Source organism: Acomys russatus, chromosome 10 (assembly GCF_903995435.1).
Source record: "Acomys russatus chromosome 10, mAcoRus1.1, whole genome shotgun sequence".
Taxonomy (NCBI): Eukaryota; Metazoa; Chordata; class Mammalia; order Rodentia; family Muridae; genus Acomys; species Acomys russatus.
The window spans coordinates 73,929,989-73,955,520 of NC_067146.1; the positions used below are offsets into that span (position 1 = coordinate 73,929,989).

General features: G+C 47.6%; 1 pseudogene; it reads right to left on the reverse strand.

Moving 5' to 3' along the window:
* Positions 1 to 11,913: 11,913 nt before the first annotated feature.
* Positions 11,914 to 25,532, reverse strand: part of LOC127194186 (gastrula zinc finger protein XlCGF7.1-like) — a 35,232-nt pseudogene continuing 21,613 nt past the window's right edge.

A 25,532-nucleotide genomic window follows, 5' to 3' on the forward strand; every position in this document is an offset into this window, starting at 1 on the left:
TGATTTCTCAGTTAAAGATCTTTCTTCCCAGACAATTCCATGTTGTATTGATTAAAACTATCCTGTACTTGTTTAAGGCACATTTTGAATGGTTGACTATAAAGCGGAGATAATCTTTTAAAGAGATACATTTACATTTGAACATTATATACTATTTTCTTTTCTTTTGGCATAAATATAGTTTTATATATAAACATACATATAAACATATATATATATATATATATGTTTATTCTTCATTCCAAGTGCACCGTCCCTCCCTCCTCTCCTTCCAGAAACTCTCTCTCAACTCTTCACCAGCTCATCTTTCCATCCTTCCTTTCTTCTCAGACAAGGTGAGGCCTCCCATGGAAATCAACCTGCCTTGTCATTTCAAGTTACAGTAGGACTTCTCCTGTTGTGGCTGGACAAGGCATCTCAGGTAGGGAAGAGGGAGCCAACGGCAGGAAATCGAGTCAGAAACAGCCTCTACTCTTATGTTAGAGGAACAACTTGAAGACCAAGCTGCACAACTGTTACCCATGGGCAGAGGTCTCTCCCACACATGCTCCGTTTGCTGTTCAGGCTCTGTGGGCCCCTATATACCCAGGGCAGTTGATTCTGTAGGTTCCCTTGTGGTGTCCTTGACCCCACTGTCTCCTTCAATCCTTCCTCCCCCTCTTCCAAAGGATTCCCCAGGATCCACCTAATGTTTGCCTGGGCAACTTTGTATCTGTTTTCCCTTCAGTTGCTGGGTAGAGTTTCTCAAAACAACTATGCTAGGCACCTGTCAAAAGTATAGCAGAATATCATTAATTAAAACTGTCAGAGGTGGGCTCTCTCTGGTGGCATGGGTCCCGCGATGGATCCGTCACTGGTTGGCCATTCCCTTGCTTGGTGTTCCTGTACATCTTAGAAGCAGGACAAACTGTGGGTTGAAATTTTGTGACCGGGTTTGTGCATCAATCCCTCTCTTGGAAGTCTTTCTGGTTAAAGTAGATGGCCATCTCAGGTTCCATAATCCCCCAATGCTAGCATATTAGCTAGTGTTACCCTCCTAATTCCTGGGAGTTCCCATTGTCCTACGTTTCTAGCTTGTCCCTTAGATGTGCCCTCACCGGATGCCAGGACTCTTGCCCAGTATTCTTTCCCTCTGTCCTCCCCTAACTTTTTCCCTCCTGCTGTCCTCCCCAACCCTCCAATACCAAGTCTCCTCTCTTTATTTACCCCTCATGTCTATTCTATTTCCTCACCTGAGTAAGATGGAGATGGCTCTAGAGGTTAAGAGCACTGGCTGTTCTTTCAGATGTCCTGGTTTCAATTCCTAGTACCCACATGACAGCCCACACCTGTCTATAAGTTCAAGATCCAACACCTTCACACAGACATATATGCAAGCAAAACACAAATGCACATGAAGTAAAATTAATTTTTAAAAACACGCAAGCTTCCCACCTTGGGTTCTCCATGTTACTTAGCATTTTTGGTCTGTGGACTTTAGCATGGTTATCCTGTACTTTATGGCTAAATCCACTTAGAAGGGAGTATCTACCAAGTTTTTACTTCTGGGTCTGGGGTACCTCACTCAGGATGGTCTTGTCTCCTTCCATCCATTTGCCTGCAAATTTCATGATGTCCTTGGTTCTAATAGCTGAGTAGTATTCTATTGTGTAAATGGACCACGGTTTCTTTACCCACTCTTCCATGGGGGGTCACCTAGGTTGTCTCCAGTTTCTGGCTATTACTAATAATGCTGCTATGAACATAGAGGAGCAAGTGTGTTTATAGTTTGGTGGAGAATCCTTTGAGTATATGGCCAGGAGTGGCACCAGTGGGTATTAAGGTAGAAGTCTTCTCAATTCTGAGGAACCACTAGATTGATTTCCAAAATGCGTATACAAGTTTGGCCTCCGACCAGCAATGGAGAAGTGTTCCACTTTCTCCACATTCTGGTCAGCATGTGCTGTAGCTTGAGTTCCCTTGTTTAATTCTATATTCTCCTTACCTACTGGTTATAGTCCCCTTCCTCCTCTCCTTCTGGTCCCTACCTCTCACCCTCTTCCTTTTAATCTTCACTTGTCCTCACAAAAGGAAATCCTCATCTCACCCCTCTTACCCCAACACATTAAACTGATAAGGATTTTCTCCTCCACATCCACTGACCAGGCAAGGAATCTTGATATGGGTGAAGTAATTTAAAACAGGCAACAGAGTTCGTGTCATTGACAGCACCCTACAACTTTCTAGGGGACCCACATGAAGATCACACTGCCCGTGGGGTACACATGTGTAGGAGGCCTAGGTCCAGTCCATGTGTGCTCTTTGGTTGATGCTTCTGTCTCTGTAATCTCCCATGGGACTATGTTGGTTGACTCTGTTTGTCTTCTTTACAGGGTTCTTGTTCTTGCTGTTCCTTCTATCCTTCCCTTGTCCTCTTCCACAGGATTTGTCCAGCTCTGCCTGATGCTTGGCTGTGAGTCTCTGCATCTGATTTGATCAGCTTCTGGGTGGTGCCTCTCAGAGAATTGTTACATTGGGCCACTGTCTGCAAACATGGCAGAGTATTGTTAATGGTGTAAAGGGTTGGCTCTCTCCTATGGGGTGGGTCTCAAGCTGGGCCAAATATTGGCTGGTCATTTCCTCAGTCTCTAGTTTGTCTTTTGCTCTGCACATCTTGTAGTTCTTGATCTTAGCCATTCTAAAGTGTTTAAGATGAATCTCAGTCATTTATTTTTGCATTTCCCTGGTGACTAAGGATGTTGAACATTTCCTTAAAAGCTTCTCGGCCATTAGAGATTCCTCTGTTGAGAATTTTCTATTTATATTTGTACACCATTCCTAATTGCTTCATTTGGTTTGCTGAGATTTAGTTTCTTAAGTTCTTTATATATTTTGGATATCAGCCATCGGTGGGATATGCAGTATACAATGAGTTCTAATGTCAAGAAATGATAACCATACATATTTAAAGGTTTTATGTGTGAGTAAAAAATAGCTAAAAGATTCCTCAAGACCCAGCTATTCCACTCCTTGGAATATACCCAGAAGATGCTCCCTGCCCCCACCCCGTCTGAGAGGCTATTGGCAGTTGGTGGCTCTAGAGGAGGAGGAGTCAGTTTTTCTTCTGGTGCTCATGCCTGGCAGATTGGATAAAACTTGGTGGATGGCCCTATGCCTGGCAGATTGGATAAAACTTGGTGGATGGCCCTACACACATGAGAATTTGGACATGAAATGTTTGTGAGGTAGGTGATTCAAAAAAAAAAAAAGAAAAAGGACACCACCTTGTGTCGGTTGAGTGTGAGGTCAGTGGGAATTTAGGACAAATAAATGACAATATGATCAAAACTCAATATATTTGTGTATGAAATTTTTAAATAGGTAAAATGTATCATATAAATGTTCTGTGTTTAATGCTGTTCAAATTCTTATGAGAACTTCTTTCTTTTAAAACAAGGTTTGAATAAGCAACACTTACTGAATTCAACTGTATGTACATTGCTTTAGAAGATTTTGGCTGCAAAGGCAGGTGATGGGAGGGACTCAATTAATTCATTTATGTTTTTCAATCATTCGCTTTTTCTTCAGGAAATGTGAATATTGCCCTGTGGTTTGAAATTAGGCTTTTGACAACTATTTTTATCATCTTTGTGAAAAACATAGTCTTAATTGCCATGTCATTTTCTTTCTGTGCTTGGGAGTAAATACCTTATAGATGAAATACCCTGGAGACTAAATGAACCATGAAAAAAAAGAAAGTCATGTGACTCAGTTCTTTAATTTTTAAAAGACTCAATTTTCCTTCTCTGCACCCTGTTGTCCTTTAAAGACTATATAGCACTCATTCCTCACTAATGTGTGATGTTCACACATGTACTGGTTCACGTGAGACATCCTAGGCTATTGAGAGGAGAGAACCAACACAGGCTAGTCTTATTAATAAGCCAATCCTATGCCTTTGCCAATGAGATCTGCAACATGACAAATTGGGGCCTCCCTTCCTTTTAGAATCAGTATAGTTATTGAAAATACAAGTAAAAGGATCAGTTTTATAGAATGGATTATGAGCCATTTTCTAGATCAGACATAACCTTAGAAGCTACTAATTTGTATTGGCTGTTGTTGGCATTGAGTTCTTGTGTAATTCAAATGCTGATGTCTGTACCCACCATCCTCCATTTCTGGTTGCAAGCCTTGGTCTGATAATTTCTTGTCTGAATGTGCTGTATGCTCTGCTCCCCAACTATCTCCCTGATATGTCAATAAAGCAGCTTACAGCCAATCAATGAGCAGGGAAGAGAATAGGGCCGGACTTCCTGCCAGACAGGGGAGGAGGCAGTCAGAAGAGGAGTAGGACATTCAGCCTGAGATTCATCCTCAGGCAGATGTGCAGGAGAGGTGAAGCAGAGAGAGAGGTAAAAAGCAAGTAGGTTGGGGATTGAGGCAGAGATGGAATCAGGATAATATAGAGAATTAAGAACATGCTTACAGCTGGAGTGGTGACCCTTGCCTTTAATCCCAGCACTCAGGAGGCAGAGGCAGAGGGATCTCATTCAGTTCTTAGCCAGCCTGGTCTACAAAGCCAGTCCAGGATAGCCAAGGCTACATAGAGAGACCCTGTCTACAAAATACCAAAATCCATTAAAAAAAAAAAAAGGATTTGAATTGCTCAAGATTGTCCTGTGAAGCTCGTTTCTAAACAAATATAAAAAGAGTCTCAACTATTGGTGTGGAAGCTGGCTTAAGACAGAAGCCAAGAAAAACAAACACTCTTTTATAAAAAATAGCTGTATATGGAATTGTAGTGACTATTCTTCTTTGACCATTCTCATCTTCTGTGAAGGCAGCACAGTGGGGTGTAGTTTAGAATAGGGATGGGGCTTGAGGAGATGTGTGGGTGGCGTGGGGGTTGTAGAGAGGGTAGAGCAGTAAACCCTGGATGTCAGCTGATTTAGTTTGAAGGTAGCTCTGCCTGTCACCAGAGAACTGTCAGGTACAGCATGATGATATGATGTTTTTATCATGACTCCTTGTGAGAAGAGAGATGTAGGGGGGAGGCAAGCGTGTCACAAATAAAAACAGCAAAGATGTGCTACATCAGTATCAGAGTCTTGAGTATCTGACCCAGCCAAAGACTTTCATTAAATATTCTCTGCAATCTTGTTTACAATTTTTTAAAGGACAATGAAATCAGACCATTTTCACGCTCCTCTTTTAGGCTCTACTTTTCTCATTTATCTTCACCCTCCTTCAAATTCATGCATATTTTTTATTATTGATACACGTTTATAGATAGCCACATAAATTTCTATCTTCAATGTTATGACTACAAGTGTAGGTTTCAGGTCTCTATTGTAGGTATGGATAACCAGCTATGGATCATGTGTGGGGACAGTGAACTCTCCCTCTCTCAGCAGTGCTAGTTGCTTATAGGTCTTTGTCCCAGGATGAGTCCCGTAGGTTCCCCATCTACACAGATTGTCCTGTCTCAGGATGAGTCCGCATCATGTTTTCCAACCACACTAGCATTTCCTTGCTGTTGTCCTTGTCTTAGACAGCCATATTGTTGTGGTTGCTCGAGTCAGCTTCCATGTGGTTTGTAGGAGACAGTTGGCCTGTGAATATTAGGATAAATATGGAAAAGCTGGTCTGTAAATTGTCAGTAGTAGGTTCTGCCAAAAGGTCCAGGAGTCAGGGGCCATGGGTATTTGCCTAGGTTCTAGCACCATGCAGGATTCTGCTCCTGTTGAACAAGCTATAAACAACTCCCATGACATAGACCATCTGTCACCAGGTAGGAGCGCCCCTTGAGCAGCCTTTAAAACACCCTGCCAGGTCGATGATTTCTGGTTGACAGTAACACAATCAGTTCTCTGCCTCGGTAGACTCTATGGCTCCTGTCAGGATTATGAAAGCTAGGCCTCACAGAAGAGGTTTTAGTGTCCCATCCAGCCCATATCTCTGAGTCCCAATTCCCATGCGCTTGGTGTGTTCAGTAATTGGGCCTTGGTGGTGAGATCACAGAATTGATCAAAGGTGGCAGCATCAATCTTATTGTTTTGGGGGTCTTTTGTACCCCAATGACGACCAGCTCAAAGGCTCATGTCTCATGTCAGGGTCCTTGTGTTTGACGGTTTCCCTCAGGCACCTTTGATTTCAGGACACATCCGTGTCCTCTGTGGGGACTTGGGTCATGTGATCTGTTCTGATTTCTAACACTGTAATATGGGCAAAGATACAACCCATAGACAGAGACAAACTGCTCTGGAGGATGAGCTCTGAGCACAGATCTTGGTCTCCACATGGAGCCTCCCACCCTTGCTGGTTGTGTGTGACCATCTCAGCCTGTACCTAAGGACTTCAATCAGAGAGTGAAGAGATCACTGAGAAATAAAGGAAAGGGTTTAATTAAGCATTTCAGGACAATCCTGTTAGCCAATGAGACTTCATTTATTACAATTATATACAGAGCTAGGACAAGCCGTGTACCAGAAAGATAATGAAAGATGATAAATTTCAGGACTTCTAAGAGTTGTGTAGAAAAGCTGTTACGATCTGGGATTCTTCTCCGTAGGTTCTGGCAAGGACAGAAGGAATCCAAGGCATCGATGTCTAGTCAGTGGACATGGATACAAACACATACACAGACACAGACACACACACACACACACACACACACACACACATACACACACACACCCGAACACACACACACACACACACAGACATGCACACACACACACACACACACACACACACACACACACACACACACACACACACACACACACACACACACACTCAGATTTAAGATCAACACTTCAGGGCCAGGCTTTCCGAAGACACCATTTTGATTGTCTAAGACCTCCTTCTTTCGCAGGAATGGTTCAGGCTCAAATTTGTACTCTTTGCTTCAGGCCCCTTTAGGGAATGTATTAGCACAGACCAACATCTCTTTTTCTTAAGGTCCAGGCCTCTTCCTGATATTCAATACGCCGAGACCCACACCTCTTCTTTGGCCGATGCCTCTTCAGAATTAGGGGTAGACTCAGACTTCAAATCTTCTTTGGACATATGCCCCTTCAGGGTTAGGGATACAGCCAGGACAACACATTATTTCCTTTGGGCCCAGGCCTCATCATAATCAGAAATAGCCCCAGGCCCATTATTCTTCCTCCAGCCTAGGCCACTTAATGCATCACAATAGGCCAATGCTCACACTTCTTAGGGCCCAAGCCTGTTCAAAGTTGTCCCTAGGCCCAGGTCCAAAAATCGTCTTTGGGTCAAAGCCTCATCATGATTCAAGCTTGGCCTAGGCCCATCCTTCTTCCTCAGCCTAGGCCTTGTAAGGCATTCCGATAGGCCAATGCCAACACCACGTCATAGGGCCCAGGTCTTTTCAGCGTTGGCTATAGGTCCAAACCAACAGCTCAAGTTCTTTGAGCCTAGGCCTAACAGGGTTGTGGATAGGCCTAGTCCAATACCCCATTTTCTTGGGGCCAAGGCCTGTTCAGGGTTGGAGATAGGCCTGGTCCCCATACATCCTCTTCTTAGGCCCAGTCCTCTTCAGGCTTGGGGACAGGCCGAGGCCCACACCTCCTTTTCATATGCCCCAGGCCTCTTCATGGTTGGAGACAGGCCCAGGCCCACACCTTCTCTTCTTAGGGCCCAGGCCTCTTCATGCTTGGGACAAGGCCCAGGCCCATACCACTTCTACTTAGGGCCTAAGCCACTTCAGGTTGGGGATAGGCCCAGGCCCATACATCCCCTTCTTAGGGCTGAGGCCTCTTCACAGTTTGGGATAAGCCCAGGCCCACACCTCCTCTCCTTCTTCTACTTCTTAGGGCCCAGGCCTCTTCAAGATTCAGGATAGGCCCAGGCCCACCCCTCTTCTACTTAGGGCCCAGGCCTCTTCAGGGTTTGGGATAGGCCCAGACCCAACACCTCCTCCTCTTAGGGCCCAGGCCACTTCAGGGTTCAGGATAGGCCCAGGCCCACACATCCTCTTCTTAGGGCCCAGGCCTCTTCAGGGTTCAGGATAGGCCCAGGCCTACACATACTCTTCTTAGGGCCCAGGCCTCTTCAGGGTTAGGATAGGCCCAGGCCCACACTCTTACTTAGGGCCCAGGCCTTTCAGGGTTCAGGATAGGCCCAGGCCCACATACTCTTCTTAGGGCCCAGGCCTCTTCAGGGTTCAGGATAGGCCCAGGCCCACACATCTCTTCTTAGGGCCCAGGCTCCTTCAGGGTTCAGGATAGGCCCAGGCCCACACATCATCTTCTTAGGGCCCAGGCCTCTTCAGGGTTTGGGATAGGCCCAGGCCCACACCTCTTCTACTTTAGGGCCCAGGCCTCTTCAGGGTTTGGGATAGGCCCAGGCCCAACACCTCCTCCTATTAGGGCCCAGGCCTCTTCAAGGTTCAGGATAGGCCCAGGCCCACACATCCTCTTCTTAGGGCCCAGGCCTTTTCAGGGTTCAGGATAGACCCAGACCCACACATCTCTTCTTAGGGCCCAGGCCTCTTCAGGGTTCAGGAGGCCCAGGCCCACACATCTTCATCTTAGGGCCCAGGCCTCCTCAGGGTTCAGAAAAGGCCCAGGCCCACACATCCTCTTCTTAGGGCCCAGGCTTCTTCAAGGTTGGGGACAGACCCAGGCCCTTACCTCCTCTGCTTAGGACCCAGGCCTCCTCAGGGTTCAGGATAGGCCCAGGCCCACACATCCTCTTCTTAGGGCCCAGACCTCTCAGGGTTAGGGATAGGCCCAGGCCAACACCTCCTCTTCTTGGGCCACATGCCTCTACAGGTTCATCCCAGAAGCCCTAAGGTAGGCAGGCACATGGGACTCCTGTGAATCCCGGCCCTCCTTGGTGGACTCTGAGTTGTCCTCTGCCTAAGACAGCTGCTCTCCCTGGAGCAGAGGTTTACCCTGTGATGTCACAGAGGCCTGGCCTCACTTCACTCACTGAATCACAATGGGCAGCTTGACATCCTTGACCCCTTGTGCCTCCTCCAACAGGAACTATCCCTTGTGTCCTATCTCACCTCTGTGCACCATGAATCCTTTAGCATGAGTTGGTATTTGCTGTTATTAGTTGAGTACTGGCCTTCAATGTCTGTGCCTCTTGGTTTTGGAGGCAAGAGTTCAAAAAAGTTAGGTGAAGAGTGTGGATAAGTCACAATATATCTCTTTGAAGGCAGAGCCCAGTATTAGGGGCAGAGACTCCTGGGAACAACTGCTTTTTATTTCCATCCTCAGGGGACTGTTCACCAGAGTAACTGTGTGAGTGAATGGCCATGCTGCCCAGATTTGCTCAGAGCCTCTGTCTCCATGTGTGCTTGCAGGTCTTGCAGTGCTGGGCTGGCTTTCTTAGCCCTACTCTGACCAGAGACTCTGTCAAGTCCCAGCTTCCCCCGTGCTGGAGTTGCATCCTCTCAAGCACCAGGTTTCCATTCTTTCTCATGAAGGGGCTGCAGATGTAAAACATGAGAGACATGCAACACTGGGGATTGCTGGACACCCAGCCTGTGGGGCCACCATGCATTCTATGTAGTGGCCCAGAATGTTGTAAAGTTTCATGTTGAATTGTAAAAAGCTTTAAACCTCAATTTGAATTAGTCTGGTTCTGTCTTCAGAGACAGAAAGTCCAGCTGCAGGCAAGAGAATATTTTACATAGTCACACTGTGTGTGTGTGTGTGTGTGTGTGTGTGTGTATGTGTGTGTGTGTTTGCATTCAGAGAGCCTCCCTTGTAACATGACTCATGAACATGAGGATTCTGTTGGTGTCATTTAGAGACTGTGGGAAGTTAGAGTGCCTGGTGGAAGGACAGGGTGTACAGCAGGTGTAGGGTTGATCCTTTTGTGTCGTGAGCTCAGCATGTGCTGTCTCCTGCACAGGTTCACTGTGGCTCTAGCTGGCTATCCAGGATGGGACACCGGTTGTATATTGCAATATTTGGGCACACATACTTGTATTCTTCATTACTGTGAGAAAATGTCCACTCTGCCCTAACCATCACCCTCTCTTGGGAGAGCCCAATGTTGTCTTAGTTGATTTTCTAGAAGAGGCGTAGGCACCATACACACCTGCATTCAAACTACCCCAGAAACTTGACTGGGACAACAGAGGCTAGGCCACACCTGCTGCTTCTGCCATGGGAGCTGCGTGGCAGAGTAAGAGGAGTCCCTGCCCTGCTGCCACTTTCAGTTTAGGCCATGTGAAGGGAGCACAATAACCCCGCCTACTCTATTCCTTGTTACTCACTCTGAAGCTCCATAGGGGCTGGCCCAGAGTGGCCTCTCACTCCTGACCCCCCTCAGCTAATGACAGACTCTGCACACATTACCATCCACACTAAGGAGGCCCAATGGCGGAGGCCCACCTGTCAGCAAGGTGCTGTATAGCACTAGCACTAGAGGTGTGGTGGGTGACAGCTTCACCTTAGGACAAGGGCGTGGGTGAGGATGTGTTCTGAACTTTCACCAATTATATACGACTTGTGTCTTCTCCCCACAGCTCTGTGAGGCCTACAGTCAAAAGAGATGGGACTGGTCCGAGTTTTCCACTGGAGACGACCCACCCTGCAGTCCAGTCACCCGACTCACATCTTCTTGGTAGCCCGGCTCTTGGGTGCCACTGGGAATCACCTCAAAGCTTCTGAGCCGGTGAGAACGAACAACTGAAAGAATCTGGGATCTGTTAGCCAGACCCAAATAGCAGTCATGATCCAGAGGTGGGTTGGGGTTGTGCTAACTCCGCTGTAGTTTGTGATCTGCTTCCTGTAGTCTTTGGCTACTATGCCACTTTACAAGACAAGTACATGGGACCGTGAGTGGAACTCCCCCAGAAGTGATGGAGGCTAAGACTCAAGCTGAGAGACGAGCCACCACCCACCCCCAACTATGTCCCCCAGAGACTGCTCCACATGCCAACTGTTGTAGAGAATATTTATTTGAGTCACCTCCAACAGATGTCAGGGACTTCCAGGAACACCCAATCCGGATATCCATTTATGTGCACTCCTGTGTTGCCATGATATGTGTCTTTTGTGCTGGGGACGGTGTTTTTCCTGGTCCTACCAACTCCAAATGGCCGAACCAGAGGCCTCTGTTATTGATCCAAGGAGTCAGCCCACGAACCTACTCAATGCACCCCTAGCTATCCCATGTGTATCTCCCCTTGCACACAACCCTGCCCCGCACCCAGCCCCAGACAATCTCCAGCATTTGTTTCCTCAGCCAGGTGACAAGTGTCTTCCTGAGAGTTTGGAGCCCAGCCCTGTGCTAGACCCAACACGGGTTGAAGAGGAAATGACAGCCCCTTGCCCTCAGGGAGCGCACAGGCTAGCTGGGGACTGGAGGTGCACATGAGTGCACACAGCACATATATGAACACATACCCAGAAGAAACAAGCACAGGACTAAACAGCACATAACACTCGACACATAACACAGTATGCTAACATGAGTTCTGTTACAAAGAATGAGCACAGGCAGAGTGTGCTGGGAGGCTCCACCCTGGTGGATAAGGCGGGGTTCAAGGGTCTGGGAAGAATATTGCAGAGCAGTACCAGTGAAGGCATGGCGCAATTACAGCGGGGAAAAGACAAGCTGGGCAATTAGCTGAGGGTCTTGGTGAGGGCTCCTCTAAGTGAGCCAAGGAAAAGTGGTACAGGGAGGCTCCTGGGGCCTGGGGAGTGCCTCCCCTTCCTCAGATCTCCTTGAGTACTCCGAGACACCCCCCACCATCTACACAAAATAAGGCATAGGGGTTCAATAAGACCCTGTAACCCAAACTACATGGAAGGTACAGGTAGAATCTGAAGGTTTCTCCCAAGCCCTGGTAGGAAAGAGCAGAAAGACCTCCCCTTCTTTCCTCATGTGTGGTTCATTCTAGGGAACAAGCAAAACATCTGTGGCCCCCGACCAACCTGCTCACATGTGAAGACATGAGTCCCTGACCAGCAGTGACCTCTGCTTCCTTACAGAGCACACACAGCTCCTCCGCGGGTGTGGCATGGGCTTGCATGCGTGGGTGTGCTGGGGGTTGAGCAGGAATCTAGGCTAGCAGAAGCAGCAGCTGCACTGTGTGCTCTGGTGTGGTTTCTTGCAGCTGTGGAAGCCCTGGTGCATGAGCAGGTTCTGCTTGAGGCTGAAGCAGCGGCCACACTCGGGGCAGGGGAAAGGCCGCTCGCCTGTGTGTGTGTGCTGGTGCACCTCCAGGTTGTGTTTGACGCTGGAGACCTTGCCACACTCAGGACACAGGAAAGCAGCCAAGGACCTGACCCAACGTGAGCCTTCTGGTGCCACACTAGGCTGGGCTGCTGGGAGAAGGTCTGCCTGCAGAGTGGACAGCAGTGGGACTGTTCATCTGCTGGGTGGTGGATAACCAGGCCTTGATTGTCCCCCCTACCCTTTTCCCAGTCCCCTGTAGGGGACCCTCCCCTAGAGGACACCAGCTCTGTCATGGGCACTTCCGGATGCAATCACCTGCCCCTGGAGAAACACAAGCAGAGAGAGGGATAGAGGAAGAGCCCAGGGTCAGCCATTCTCCAGCCTGAGGAAGCGCTCACCCCCACACCCTCCAGTGTTTGCTCCTGTACAGTTTTATTTTGTTTCATCGCAGCCTTTTCGTGCTGGGCTCTTCTCAAGAGCTGCCTCCTCCTAGTAGCCTTCCCTGGCCTCTCCAGCATCCCTCACAATCTGCTTCCCATCCCTATGACCTTCCTCATCACCTGGAACAAGGTAGCCATGCTATCTCTGACTCCACCCCAGCGCTTCAAGAACAGAGAGCTGTCTTCTGTTACAAGACACATCAAGCATGGGCTAACGCTGATGGGGATTCTCAGGAGCAGCTTTGCCTCCAATCAGATGCCCAAGGATGGGAAGTGACCCATGGCTTAAAAAGGGAAGTAAAATTTGCTCCTGTAAACTTGAGAGTGACCTCCCTGCGTTAAACATTAAAGCTAGTCCCAGCGCTTGACAAGATGAATCATACACTTGAAAAGCTGCAGGTCACTGAACCAAAGCAAGAACTCCCAAGGAGCCAGGCCCGGTGAAAAGGCTGGGCACCACACTCAGCGCTCACCAAACATCCCCAGCCCTGGGTTCCCTGCATGCGTGGTGTAAACATTGTTTTCTCTGGCCACCATGTCCCTCTGAAATAGTGTCCCACCAGCCTCACAACATGCTAGAATAAGGGGCAGAGAAGTGTTGTTAAGCCCAGGTTTGTAAATAGAGCAATTGAAGCTGGGTGACACCATTATAGCTCCCCAAGGTCACACAGCAAAGTGAGCCAGGACTAGGCCCTAAGTCTCTTGACTCATTCTTGAAATTAAAAACGTTTCAATATATCCATCAAAGAAACTTGTATAGGGTCCCTTCAAGGCTCCCTGCAGGTCTTCCCCACACTTCCAGCCTCAGTCAGTCTACCTGCAGGGTGGAGGTTCCTGGAAACACCCTCTGTCTTCCCCTACCTTCAGGCCAGGGTGGAATTGGCTCTCACCCTGCAGAAAGGGACTAGGACTCATCACCCTGACTCCAGCCATAGTCCCTCCCCAGACAGCTGTGCTGCCATTTGCAAAGACAGACTATCAAAGTCTCCTTGGCCAATCTGAGTCTGGTCCTGTCCCTGGGGCAACCTCCCACTTTTCTGTACTAGACCTCTGACCAGGGTCCAGAAGGTCCAAAGCTATGGTTCTCCATCCCTCCCCTAAAGTTCCTCCCTCAGGGGCCACACTCACAGCCCAGCCTGCTCTCCTTCTGCAGTGTGCAGCAGCTTTTTCCTCAAGAGTGTGAGTTGCCCAAGGAAAATACAGTTAAGTCTCCCTCAGCGCTGCGCCCCTTCTTCCCCGCCCCCATAGAGCTGAAAAGCCTCCTGAAGAACTGGTCTTGTCAAACCCTTGCATTAATAGCAATGGCTCACCATACCCAGAGCAACTCTCATAGCCTTGCCAATTCCAGGGGTCCTATCAACCCTGGAGAAATGTGACAGGCTGTGCATCACATCCCCACAGCTACTGTGCTGCCCAGGTGAAGTGCAGAGTCAGTTGCAGTGAACAGTGGGCTGGGACTGCTCACCTGCTCTCATGACTCCAGAGCTAGCTCTCCTGTCTAGTGCAGGTGGTGGAAGGTGTGGTGGATGGAAGGCCTAACCCCTGCATACACACCACCTCACAGCATATGAGTGACTAGGCCAGCTCTCCTATGCTCTCATTCACCTGTGCCCGTGTGTAAGATGCGGCCGCACGTGATAATGCCGCAACCGTTACCGCTCCCGTGTGTGCGCAGGCATAAGCTCTCCCAACGTGCCCCTCCCGAACAGGGGTATGCAAATGAAGCACTCAGAAGCGGCCCTCTCAACGTGGGCATGCTAATGAGGCATCGACTACAACCTATGAGACCATGACACGCCACGTACGAACCATATTTAAATGATGTGCTCGCAGGCATTCAGGGTCTTTCGCTTCAGCTTCAAGGGCGCTCCCAATAAAGTGCGATTGAGAAGAATCCTGGTGTCTGCATCATTCCTGCCGGCGGGAGGGCGCAACAAGTGGTGCTGAAACCCGGGAAATCGAGAACAGCGCTCGGACCACTAGACACTTGCGAGGACCCTCGGGATCAAGAGACCCCGGGAGGATTCAGAACTCATCGCGCAGAGTGGCGGTACCGGTAAGTCTCCCTTTAAGGGCATGCCCCTATTTGGCATAGACCCCCTTTTTAGCTAATCACCAAGATAGCATGTCAAAAGCAGAAGGAATAAACAAGAAAAGGGAGAAGAATAGCAAGAAAAAGGATAAACAAAATAAAAGAGCAGCTCAAACAAAAGAGGAAGAAAAACAGGAAGAAAAGAATATTAACAAAAAGCTATACCCGGTACTCGATGAGTTTGCTAATTTACATCTCAGTAATTCTAGCGAATCAGGGTCTGAGAGCCATAGTGAAGAGAAAGAATTAAGTACTGAAGAGGAACAAGATGCTACGTCACAAAACACCGAAGACCTATCTCCTGATCCTCCTGGTGTTACTGACGAACCCGAGTAATAGCAAAGCCGTAAAGCTTTGGGCAGTTACCAGAACCTGGCCTATTCTCATGCCAGTACATGCCAACTCCACAACCCTCCCCTTGATATTTTCCACTTCATGTTCTGGAGAGGTGCCTTGTGCATCCCCTCTGGGGGAAGAGACCAAACCTTACAACCAATCCAAATTTGCTTTATCCGGCACTCTCTGCTTGTCTTTTGACAAAAAGACACCCTGCATTTGGCTACAACAAACCAACATAAGTGCCTGGGTGGACCCTCTTCGCTCCGTTAGCAATGATTTACCTGTACAGGCTTTAACTGAGGCCCTTACACAGATCAGCCAGGGCTCTACGTCAGGAAGTGGTACATACTCCAATGGCTCCTCGGAGCTCAGTATCACCACACTGATGATTGTTAGTAACATCACCATACCACTAAGAAATAATGTCACTTCTTATAACACAACCAGGTTCCAAGCCTCACCCTGGTGCACACCAGACCATAGCTTTCCTCCTACTTTCACAGAGTGCCAGAAAAGGGAGAGAGAGAAGGACAGTGTGAGAGAGGATAGAAAGAGAGAGGAGAGAGATAGGGGGAGAGAGAGAGGGAAAGAAAAAAGGACAAGCAGAGAGAGAGAGAGAGAGAGAGAGACGGAGAGAGAGACAGAGAGACGGAGAGAGAGACAGAGGTAGAGGGAAGAGATAGGAAAGAGCATGTAGAGGGAGAGAGATGGGAGAGAAGAAAAGGGAGAAGAGACAGGGAGATTGATAGAATGAGTGAGGAGAGAGAGGGAGGAATAGAGACAACAGAAAGAGACAGAGAGAGAAAGAGAAAATGAGAGAGGGGGAGAGAGGAAGAAAACAGCAGGAGAGATACGGGCCATACGGAATAACACCGTCGGCACCCCCTCCATATAATCCTCAGTTCACTAGTAAGCAGAAACCCTCTAGAGGTAGCCATGACCTCACAAGTACAGACAATTGATGCAGTCAACAGTGTAGTAGAACAAACAGCTACGGCATTAGTGACTCAAGAAAAGATGAATGCACATTTGCTTCAGAGCCTTCGTTTGGCCAACCAGAGAATGGATTTATTACAAGAACAAATAGTAGAGTTATATGAGTTGGTTCAGACCAGCTGTGTTTCCCATTATAAACATGTGTGTGTTACCCCAGTACAATACAACTCTAATGCTTCTTTTAATCAAAGTAAATTGCTATCAAAATACCTTGCAGGAAACTGGACGCTGGAGGCTGAAGAGCTATCCCGACAGCTCCCGGACCAAACTGCTCACCTGAATGGCACTCGATTGAAACCTCTGACCCTAGGGGAATTCACCTCTTGGCTGCATTCTGCGTTTTCCTACTTTAAGGAGTGGGTGGGGGTGGGAATTTTTGGAGCCATCACAATCTGTGGCCTCGTGTTCTGTCTCTGGGTATTGTGTCGGATGAAGAGAAATCACACCCGTGATAAGACGCTTATGATCCAAGCTTTACTAACGGTTGAGCAAGGCGCCTCTCCTCAAGTATGGCTAGCAAGCCTAAGAAAATGAGCTTCCCTCTACCTTCCTCTTGCGTGGCCTTTGCACCCGACTGAGCCTCGTTGCCATTGCACGTCGGAAGGCACGCACCCCGTCAATGGCCATTGCACTCCGTGGGGATTCTGCCCCTAGCACACGGGATGGCATTAAGTGCTACCCCCCCGCATTGGTCCTCGATCAGATGGGCCATAATAATGGTCCAGCCTTGATCAGACTGATTTTCCTTCGCTCATTTCTTATAAAATAAAAAAGAGGGAGATGTAAGGCGCGGCCGCACCTGATAACGGCAGCAACCGTTACCGCTCCCGCTCATGGGCAGGCATAAGCTCTCCCAACGTGCCCCTCCCGAACAGGGGTATGCAAATGAAGCACTCAGAAGCCGCCCTCTCAACTTGGGCATGCTAATGAGGCATCTGACTACAACCTATGAGACCATGACACGCCACGTACAAACCATATTTAAACGATGTGCTCGCGGGCATTCAGGGTCTTTCGCTTCAGCTTCAAGGGCGCTCCCAACAAAGTGCGATTGAGAAGAATTCTGGTGTCTGCTTTGTTCCTGCCGGCGGGAGGACGCAACACCCATGCCAGGTCCAGCTCTGCTGTATTGTCCAGGTGAGGTGCATGCCACTCTCTTGAGTGTGGAAGCAGATGAGGGGCAGGCCTATCTCTCTCTAGCTCAAGCCCCCGTGTGCAGTTTTTCTGACTGCCAGGTGGTGAGAGTTCAAGGAGGGCAGTATCACGTCTCTGCCTGTGCCATCCCATAGCACTGAATGGCAAAGTAAGCTCTCCCACAGTCACACTCCTGGGCTAGCTCATGCATACCTTTGCCTCCAGGGCTAGCTCCACTCTTTTGCAAGTGCTGCTGCTGGTGAGAGATGGTGCCAAGCTCTACAGAGCACCTCACACCCCCGGTTAATCACAGCCCCCAAACATCCACATGGCTGCCTCCATCAGTGACATCCCGGTCTTCTCCTGTTTATATGAGTCATGGACATTGCAACTGACCCCTGCCACTGTGTAGCCATGGACTCAGACATGGCCCTCAGTGGCAAATCAGGCTGGGACCTCACCATGGCCCCAGGGGTCAGGGCTGGCCACTCACAACAGGCTACTCCTCTCCACCCTCAGCTCTCCAGCTCCGTCTCTCTTCATAACTTTCAAGCTGTTCTGTAGACTCAATTTTCTTAGCCAGAATATTTTATTAACAACATAATGACCGAGCCTATATCAATTATAACCCGATTAACCAAAACAGTAGGAAATGAGGATTAATGGACACAATAACAAAACCTTAAGGATATCAGTTTCAAGGAATGATTCTCCAGTCACGAGCTGCAGGATTTCTTCCACTGGAACCTGGGGTAACCAGACTCCAGAGCCTCAGCAGGAGCCAGAGCTCTGAAGCCTTTCCTCGACCAGTTCTCTCTAGGAGCATCTTGAAGCGCAGCTATGAACAGCCAACTCTATCCCAAATCTCCAATTGGTCCCACCGCCAGTTCTGGGCTCATTTATATATCTCCTCCCAGAGTCTGTTCAAGGATCTTTTTAATCTGGTAGCAATTAAGCTCCTACACGAGGTGGTTGCTCTACTAGTGAATTAACATCACTAGACTCTTACTAGACTGTTCCGACCCCACACTTGGGATCCTAAAGAACAGGCTTCCCCCCTTCGCTGTTCACTTCGTTTCTCCCCCATCTGACCACAACATACTCACACACTGTGGTGGTAGCAGCTGCAGATTAGCCACGCTGGCCAGTTGGACCCTGGGTGACATCCTCCATCAGTGCTGTGTGACATGGCAGCATGTAGGTGACTGTGGCCTGCCTGTGCTCTGCACTGGAGGGCAGGTCTGTGGTTGGCATGACAGTCAACAGGCAGGTTTCTGTCTGTGTTCCTCATCCATCGCTGCGCTGCCTATTTTGATGCGATTTGATTTCATTTCTATGAGTCCTGTGCATAAGACAACGTTGGCCACCAAACCAGGCATCAAGCTAGGATGAACAAGATGCCACCTTCCTCCTTGCCCCTGAATGATATAAGAACAGCACCACAGACAAGATGTCCTTTGGCGCATTGTTGGGGCAAGGTGGGGAGGAGACGCCGCTTTTCAACTTCTGTGTGGGAGATGGTGGAGGCTGTAACTCCCTTTACATCTCTGTGCTATGATGAGGCCCATCTTTGTCCTTCACTTAGAATGATGCAGAATATTCTGTTACTATCACCTTGAGCTTTGCTGGAGAGAGTAAGCCTACACAAGAGCAGAAGTTGGCTTTTCTGGTTTTAGGACAATTGGCATCTGCTCTACGTGAGAACAAGTTGGGCCCCAATTCACATGCTGAGCTCTCTTGACTCCAGAGTTGATGACATTGGTTCTTTCAGGGGCATTTACACTGTGAGGGTGTCACCATCATGAACAGGAGAAACGATCTGAGAAATGAGCAGCTTGGGCAGTTTTCCTTCATGAGCTAAACATAGTCCTCATCAGACAATGAAATTGTGAGTAACTTCAACTTGGATTTCTAGCGTTCATATCTGGAGAAAACCTCTATCTGTTCATGAAAAGTCACTGGGCTGCTTTGTCTTGTTAAGGCAGCCCACGTGGGCTCAGTCCTGGAGGTGAGGCTCTGAAGTGAAAGTTTCTGGCCTATTTGATGACTCAGTTGTAGCAAGTGGTGTTTGGCTGAAAGCTGTCTTGTAAGAGGTCATGTGATGTTTTGCTGGGAGCAGGCACGTGAGAGGACACATGCTGATGAGAACGAGTAGAAAGAAAAGTGCAGACACTGGAATGGGGCTGTGGGCATGTCTACACCAGGCAGCAACACCTTTGCTGCTTCCCGATGCTGGCAGAGTGTCTGTGAGGGAAACTCTTGGTCACACAGGCTGATGCTTGGCGGCCCATGTCTTAGGCATACCCCTCAAGGGTTTTCCAGGCTCATGTGCACTGAGGCCACACAGGAGCTGGCAGTAATGCAGACCGAAATGTCCTCCCCACTGTGGTACAGGACTCTTTGGGGTGTAAGAACTCTTCCAGATTCCTATTCACCATCCCGGGCCTGGTAATGATCCTTCAACTAGAAGGTGCAGGATGGTTGGTGGAGATGGTCCCTTAGCCTCCAGAACTAATACTAAGTGAGTTTGCAGCTAATTCTCATGGACACAAGAGCCACAAAGCAGGAAAGCTGGTGTGCCCTGGCTTACACAAGGTTAGGATAATGCAAGTAAATACTTAACTTATCTACTACTGTACAGATTTTATTTGGTTTTGAAGTTAGTTGTCTTACTTCCCTTTTTTTCTATAATAACCCTTTTTCTCTTGCATACAAATATCAGGGTGCTTTATTTGGGTTTACAGTTTGAGGTACAGTGTATTCTAAAGGAGTTGTCACATTAGCAGGGGATTGAAGCTGGCAGGTCAAACTGCATTCATGATTTGCAATGAGGAAGAAATGAATGTTCATGTTCAGCTCACTCTCTCCTTTCTGCAGCCTAGGACCCCTGCCTGAGATGGTCCATCCACCTTGAGTAGAACCAGAATGGGCTATGCTTCCCACCTCAGTTCATTCCTCAAGACAATTCCCACACAGCCTTGCTCAGTGGCTCCTCTTGCAGGAGATGCTAGGTCTCTTCAGCTGGCAACTGAAATTAGGCATCACACTGGTCTAGAGTGTATGGTGGACGGCTTTGACCTCTGTCTGTGGTCTTTGGTTGCTGTTAGTTACTTGGTGTCTGCATGGTGAGCCTGGCACTGTGCCCTTAAGACAGCACCCTGTTCTGGTTCTTCTGCCCTTTTCTTCAGTGGGTGGAGTTTTATTCCTGGTTAGAGGAGGGTGATGCAAACAGCCCCTTGGGTAACACAGTTCTGGTTGCCCAGGCCATAGGGACTGACCCAGTAGATAGGGAGGTGTTCAAGGACTTGGTTTAGCCCTAATAGCCTTGGTGATGAGTTTCAGTTTTAAATTCTACTCATGATTGTCCTTCCCCAAAAAGTAGGGTCTGGGAAGGGGCAGTGCTACTGGCAACTCCTTTCCTCTGCGTTCTTCAGTATGCCTCTCCATTTTTTACACTAAAGCAAGAATTACGCTTTCTTTAGTCCTTGCAAAGGTATCATGATGTGTGAGTAGGTTGATGTCTCTGTGGGTAGACAGTCATTGAAGGATGTTACTCATCCACATATCCCCACATCTCCTCTGACTAAAATGCACAAGATGGGTAGCAACACTAAAGGCACAGGCAAGAGTCCTTACAGGAGAAAAAACAAAGAGCACTGAATGGAAAAACACTCTGTTGTGTTTGTATAAAATGCAAGGCAGGGGTGAAGGTTAGGGAAGAATTTTATATACAATTAATATGTTCATAACTAACTTCTTAGGAGGAAAGATGGATTCGCTGAAGAGTGTTAAGCAGCTTTGTGTCCCTCAAAACCTTTTTATTTCTACCACCAGGATAGGGCGACTAAAGCAAAGGAAGGAAGAGAGGTGGAAGCATGCTGTGGGGAAATGGAAATGGAGGTGAAACTTGTAGGAGTGTTTTGGGCTAGTAACAGGAATGCTCTGGACATGGTGACCGAATGCAGTAGAGCAGAGCAGGACAGAAGCTTCCACCTGCCTGTCTCAGGATTCGAAATTCTGTTCTGCATTCTTAATAGATCTCAACTATTGTGCTTGGTGTGGCGTTGTACATCCAATTATTAATTGCTGACCCCAAGATCTGGTTACAGCCCAGAGGAGGACATTCTGACATACACCAAGGCTGTTGTGTAAAGTTTGCTAGCCATTATTCTTGACTAGTTAAATAAACAATCTGTAGCTGGGCAGAGAGAAGTAGGTGCAGCTTAGGTTCTGGTACTTGATGTCTCAGAGGAACTATGAGGAAGCAGGAGTCTAGGAGGAGAAGAAGGAGAGGAAAGAAGTCACCAGGGGGTAGCATAGAGCAGGAACATGTGCACATGAGGGCTGGCAGGATGGAACAGAAGCAGCACAGGCAGGAACAGCTGTGCCAAATAATACTGAAGTACAAGGCTGGGAAAGAGCAAAAGTAGCTTAAAGGGCTGATACCTGCCCAGCTCTAGTGCTTTACATCTTCTTATAAATCTGAAGGCCTATGTGACTTTTATATGGGAACAAAGCAGTATGAGGTGGAGTAGAAACACGTAATGCTTATTTATGAGCAAAGGAGGTCACAGAAAACCCTTGAAAAATGATTATCCATACACTCAAAACTTGACTTGGAGCAGCAAAGCACTTAGATTTTCTATTTTATTTCTGATTAATGTAAGAGGTTTGGCTGAATTCATATTCTTCCTCTTAGAAGGAGTTGATATCTGGGAGAGAAAATCTTGCCTTCCCTGCATCCTTACTGCCTAAAACATAGCATGTGTCTAGAATTTGAGTATATGCTTGGTACCCTAAGAAAACCATGACTTAAGAGGTTGATATGAGGCCAGGAGTGGTGGTGCATGCCTTTAATCCCCGCACTCTGGAGGCACAGGCAAGTAGATCTTTGTGAGTTCAAGGCCAACCTGGTCTACAAAGGGAGTGCAGGCTACACAGAGAAACCCTGTCTCCGAAACCCAAAAAGAAAAAAGAAAAAAAAAGCTGCTGAAATGAAAGTTGAGGTGCATGTCTATAAATGTTCATCACCTTTTGTTCTCGTCTGTTTTCTTTTCTTTTCCTTTCCTTCTCCTTCTCTCCTCTCTCTCTCTCTCTCTCTCTCTCTCTCTCTCTCTCTCTCTCTCTCTCTGTCTCTCTTCTCCTCTTCTTCCCCTCCATCTCCTGCTCCTCCTTTGTCTTCTTTTGAGGTACTAAATCCCACATTACAGTGGGGTTCATGCAGAAGCAACCTCAGGGTCCATGTGGACCATGATGCAATGGAGAATCCTGGCAGGACTTTAGACCTACTGAATCAGAATCCCTGGGGAGCGAGTCTAGCTTCTGGTTTAACAAGGCCTTTAAATCAAGCTGATGAATACCAAAGGCCACAGTGGAGGGAGAGTACAGCAAATGGTACTGAGCAGCTCTAAGGTAAGGCTAGGACTTCTTGTGTCTCTGGCACTGTGGGGTTGCTGTACATAACACACTGGTCATTTTCTTTAAAGGTTTATTCTTGGTTTGCCTTATGTTGCTTTGACAAAAGATAGATCAAAACCAGCCTAGATGTGGTCAGAGGCAGGAGCCATGGAGGAAAGCTGCCTACTGGCTTGCTCAGCTTGCTTCTTTATACAACCCAGGGCCATTTACCAGCTTAGGCTCCACCCCCAGTGTATTGGGCCCTCCCACATCAGTAACAACTTAAGAAAATTTGCCACAGACATGTCTACAGGTATTGTGATAATTTCCCGATTAAAGATCTTTCTTCCCAGATAATTCCATGTTGTATTGATTAAAACTATCCTGTACTTGTTTGAGGCACATTTTGAATGGTTGACTATAAAGAAGTGATAAACTTTTAAAGAGATAACATTTACATTTGAACATTATACACTATGTTCCTTTCTTTGGGCATGAATATAGTTTTATATATAAATATATATATGTATATATGTATACTCTTCATTCCAAGTGCACCGTCCCCTCCCTCCTCTCCTTCCAGAAACTCTCTCTCAACTCCCCAACACCCCATCCTTCCATCCTTCCTTTCTCCTCAGACAAGGTGAGGCCTCCCATAAAAATCAACCAGCCTTGTCATTTCAAGTTACAGTAGGACTTCTCCTGTTGTGGCTGGACAAGGCATCTCAGGTAGGGAAGAGGGAGCCAACGGCAGGAAATCGAGTCAGAAACAGCCTCTACTCTAATGTTAGAGGTACAACTTGAAGACCAAGCTGCACAACTGTTACCCATGGGCAGAGGTCTCTCCCACACATGCTCCGTTTGGCTGTTCAGGCTCTGTGGGCCCCTATATACCCAGGGCAGTTGATTCTGTAGGTTTCCTTGTGGTGTCCTTGACCCCACTGTCTCCTTCAATCCTTCCTCCCCCTCTTCCAAAGGATTCCCCAGGATCCACCTAATGTTTGCCTGGGCAACTTTGTATCTGTTTTCCCTTCAGTTGCTGGGTAGAATTTCTCAAAACAACTATGCTAGGCACCTGTCAAAAGTATAGCAGAATATCATTAATTAAAACTGTCAGAGGTGGGCTCTCTCTGGTGGCATGGGTCCCGCGATGGGTCAGTCACTGGCTGGCCATTCCCTTGGTTGGTGTTCCTGTACATCTTACAAGCAGGACAAACTGTGGGTTGAAATTTTGTGACCCGGTTTGTGTCTCAATCCCTCTCTTGGAAGTCTTTCTGGTTAAAGTAGATGGCCATCTCAGGTTCCATAACCCCCAATGGTAGGGTCTTAGCTAAAGTTACCCTCCTAATTCCTGGAAGTTCCCATTGCCCTACGTTTCTAGCTTGTCCCATAGATGCGCCCTCCCCAGATGCAAGGACTCTTGCCCAGTACTCTTTTCCCTCTGTCCTTCCCTAACTTGATACCTCCTGCTGTCCTCCCCAACCCTCCAATACCAAGTCTCCTCTCTTTATTTACCCCTCATGTCTATTCTATTTTCTCATCTGAGTAAGATGGAGATGGCTCTAGAGGTTAAGAGCACTGGCTGTTCTTTCAGATGTCCTGGTTTCAATTCCTAGTACCCACATGACAGCTCATAACTGTCTGTAAGTTCAAGATCTCACACCTTCACACAGACATTTTTGCAAGCAAAACACAAATGCACATGAAGTAAAATTAATTTTAAAAAACACACAAGCTTCCCACATTGGGTGCTCCATGTTACTTAGCATTTTTGGTCTGTGAACTTTAGCATGGTTATCCTGTACTTTATGGCTAAATCCACTTAGAAGGGAGTATCTACCAAGTTTTACTTCTGGGTCTGGGTTACCTCACTCAGGATGGTCTTGTCTTCTTCCATCCATTTGCCTGCAAATTTCATGATGTCCTTGTTTCTAGTAGCTGAGTAGTATTCCATTGTGGAAATGGACCACGGTTTCTTTATCCACTCTTCCATGGAGGGTCATCTAGGTTGTCTCCAGTTTCTGGCTATTACTAATAATGCTGCTATGAACATAGAGGAGCAAGTGTGTTTATAGTTTGGTCAATAATCCTTTGAGTATATGGCCAGGAGTGGCACCGCTGGGTATTAAGGTAGAAGTCTTCTCAATTCTGAGGAACCACTAGATTGATTTCCAAAATGCGTATACAAGTTTGGCCTCCCACCAGCAATGGAGAAGTGTTCCACTTTCTCCACATCCTGGTCAGCATGTGCTGTAGCTTGGGTTCTCTTGTTTAATTCTATATTCTCCTTACCTACTGGTTATAGTCCCCTCCCTCCTACCCTGCTGGTCCCTACCTCCCACCCTCTTCCCCTTCCCCCTTCACTTGTCCTTCAGAAAAAAGAAGCTCCCTCTGACCACCCTACCCCAGCACAGTAAACTGAAAAGGATTTTCTCCTCTTCATCCAATGACCAGGCAAGGAACCTCGATGTGGGTGAAGTAATCTAAAACAAGCATCAGAGTCCATGTCACTGACAGCACCCTACAACTTTCTAGGGGACCCACATGAAGATCACACTGCCCATGGGGTACACATGTGTAGGAGCCCTAGGTCCAGTCCGTGCATGCTCTTTAGTTGATGCTTCTGTCTCTATAATTTACCATGGAACTAAATCGGTTGACTCTGTTTGTCTTCTTACAGGGTTCTTGTTCACGCTGTTCCTTCTATCCTTCCCTTGTCCTCTTGTACAGGATTTGTCCAGCTCTGCCTGATGCTTGGCTTTTAGCCTCTGCATCTGATTTGATCAGCTTCTGGGTGGTGCCTCTCAGAGAACTGTTACATTGGGCCACTGTCTGTAAACATGGCAGAGTATTGTTAATGGTGTAAAGGGTTGGCTCTCTCCTATGGGGTGGATCTCAAGCTGGGCCAAATATTGGCTGGTCATTTCCTCAGTCTCTAGTTTGTCTTTTGCTCTGCACATCTTGTAGTTCTTGGTCTTAGC